Consider the following 3303-nt stretch of genomic DNA (forward strand, 5'->3'; position numbering starts at 1 on the left):
TCAAACAAGAACGTTTCTCAAACGCAGGGCTAAGACAAAACCGTTGCAACATCGCGAAATATCTTCAAGCCCGCAAACACTTCAAGCACGAAACGCGGCATACGAAAGAATAACAAATCTTCAGCATCGCGAGACATCGCAGACGCCTGAAGATACGTTCTTCGACGAAATTTCCTTCCTCGATAAAAACATTTTCTTGGAAAACCAGACAGTCATACGCACTAACATCTTCTCAAAACATATCCTTCGCGAAGACTCGAAACGGTATTTTTTACCATTATGTTTGTTGCCGATCACAACAAACTCTCAACGTCCTAAACAGACTTAGCCATCTCGTAGAGATGACTCTCGTACATCCGACACAAGGATAATAGCGCTATAAAAGAAATCCAAAATTTTTGGTCAGCACTTCCAGGCTTAAAAATTGTCCTTGGAGAGATGCTCGGTTCCAACCATACAAGTCGTATAAGCCGAGAACCTATCGCGGACTTTAAATCGGTATGGAATCAGGATGAAACTGAAACGGGATACGTAAGTCGAATTAGTCATCACACCCTCTAAAACCAGGAGTAAACCTAGGTCGTGCCCTAAACCCAGCGCACTGGTCTTTAACATCTCTAGGCATAGTATCAAACACCCTGATACGAGATCCCAAAATTTGTCTCTTTGCCAATATTCGAGAATCTTAAGGAATCCCGCAAGTTTACACACTGCGGAAAACTCTCGAAACAGATTATGGATATGGCAGTTCACACAGAGTTAGATTACGAGATGACAACTCGTAGTCTTCCCTCTACACCCATACAAAATGCCATCGGCAGCAACACGTCTTATAACCGCTACATAAAAACTAGACCATAAAGGCCCCCACTGGAAAACTAGTCATAAGAACCTCAACTCCAAGACGAACTACGAAAGGCTTGATCCCTTCAACAAGGGTACGTAGGCAGCCGTCATAAGGCGCAGCCCCAATCTTATCGTGTTTTCTACTTTTAGGAGAGCGAGAAGATCACTTATCACAGACCTTTTCAGCCATTATTTCCGCCTAACTCACCTAACTTGCCTAACTTGCCAAGCCACTCGCTAGAACAACACGCTAGAAGCTCATGGTTCTAACGAGCTGGGGGGCTAACTGTTGGGGTCAAAATCGGTCACTACAGAATTAATGTCTGAAAATCCGTAAAAATCAGCATAAACGTTTTTACGAAAAGTAATATTCTTAAAGATATCTTTACGAAGAGCCTTGCAGTAAAATATCGTCCAAATCTCAATCGAACCACTAAATACCGATTGTCCGAAGGCAACGGACATGTATCCAAATCGGCCGCGGACAAGCTCAAGAATGGAAATCAGACCGCGGACAAGCCAAGCTCGATCGATACGTGGCGACCGAGCGTCCGTCCCGCTCGGTCGCTACGTAGCAACCGAGCGTCCGTCCCGCTTGGTCGCTACGTAGCCACCAAGCGTCCGTCCCGCTCGGTCGCTACGTAGCGACCGAGCTCGAGCCAAGCTCGGTCGCTACGTAGCGACTTAGCGGTAGCAACCGAGCGTGCGTTCTGTTCGGTCGTTACGTAGCGACCGAAATCTTCCGAAACGTCGATACCACACCAGTTCATGCATTCTCGTCTATCCTACGATGCTATCTCCCGAAGACCGTAGCGAACTCAATTCATGTCTTCCGACCATTCTAAAGACATCAATCAAACTTTGCGGTAAAAACCGCGGAAAGTTCTTTCTTTATCGAAAGAAGTCGTAATACACGTTTCGAGTCGTAAGACGGCCCAAAGGGACCTAAGACACGACTCGAGGCCCAACTTACGATTTCTTAACCAAAATCCCATAAACCGTATGACGGGTTACGCTTGGCGCGCAAGGAAGGATAAATGTCAAGTTTCCGCGGATAAATACGAAATTTTGAGGATAATTACGAAGATCGGAAAAAATGGAATATCTCCATTTTATGCTATGACGGCTTAAGGGCAGAAGAGTAAAAGCGTAAACCGACTTCGGAGCTAGTATATAAGGAGTCCTAGGCGAGAGGCATGGGGAGAACTTTTAGACTCGGAATTCTCTGCACTTAGAAACTTTAGGCTTTATTCTCGACAAGTTCGGTTTCTATGACTGGCACTCAATTACTAGACGAACTCGCCCAGGCAGTTCGATCTCTTGTCCAGATTTATCAATTGAACTACGTTCGGCTTGATCCTCGAAAGGGGTACGTAGGCAGCCTTTAACAAGGTTCAGTCCGAAATCAATCGAAAACCTTTTCTGTATCTTTTTTGTCTTTTGTTATCGAGCTGCGACTCAACTAGGTTTGAGCTTTTAGGCCGCTAGAACTGGGTAACTCGCTGACAGCCTTTGCGGCCAAAGCTTTTATGATCTCTTGTAATGATCGCAATGCTCTTACGCAGACTCGAAATAAGATCTACTGTTTTCTCTAAACTCGTTTGTTATCTTTTCACGATTTCTGCATATATTTTTGATCACTTGTCGTTGGCTCTCGCAGAGATCCGGGACCTAAGTACCCTAAGAAATCGATCGACAATCTGAAAGAAGAATCTGTCGAGAGTAGTCCAAACGATTGGGAGAACGACTACTAGAATCCCAGCATGGCAGCACACACCAGAGACACCGGTCACACAGAGTAGTATGATGAAGATTATGAGGAGGAACGAGCTATAGAGTACATAGCCATTCTTGATGAGGAAGATAGACTTCTACATCATTCCTCTTGGAAAAGGAATGCACCGTCGATCGACGGAACCGTCTCACCGTCGATCGACACTCATCTTCATCAGACCAGCTGAAAACGAGCATCGACTTACATTGCCTACTACCCATCAATCAACACTAGAGTCGACCGTGCACGAGAAGGGGACTACTCGATTGACAGTTGGGGAGATGATCACCGTTACGAAAGTTATGCAGTAGAAACAGCAGTACACAATGCAATCCCTTAGATCCGAGATGATTTTTTCGATGAAGAATACATAAAGATAGGAATTCTCGTCCACAAATTCCGCCCTCTCAAACAAGAAATTCAGGCACCAGCAGAAACAGATTCACTTCTTGCAGAAGCCTGTGGGAAAGGAACTTGTTTCAGCCGAATAAGTGGAGCATACAGACGTGCAGCGATCGACAGAAAAATACAAGAATTGATCGACGGAGCCAACCGCCCATCGATCGACAACAAACCTCCATCATCGATCGACATCCGTCCGAAACCACCATCTACTGTAAGCGAAAACCCTAATTTTGGTAATCAATATATAACACTTGTGAGTTTGGTATTTTCAGGGACCC

This window comes from Brassica napus, chromosome C5, assembly GCF_020379485.1.
Source record: "Brassica napus cultivar Da-Ae chromosome C5, Da-Ae, whole genome shotgun sequence".
Taxonomy (NCBI): Eukaryota; Viridiplantae; Streptophyta; class Magnoliopsida; order Brassicales; family Brassicaceae; genus Brassica; species Brassica napus.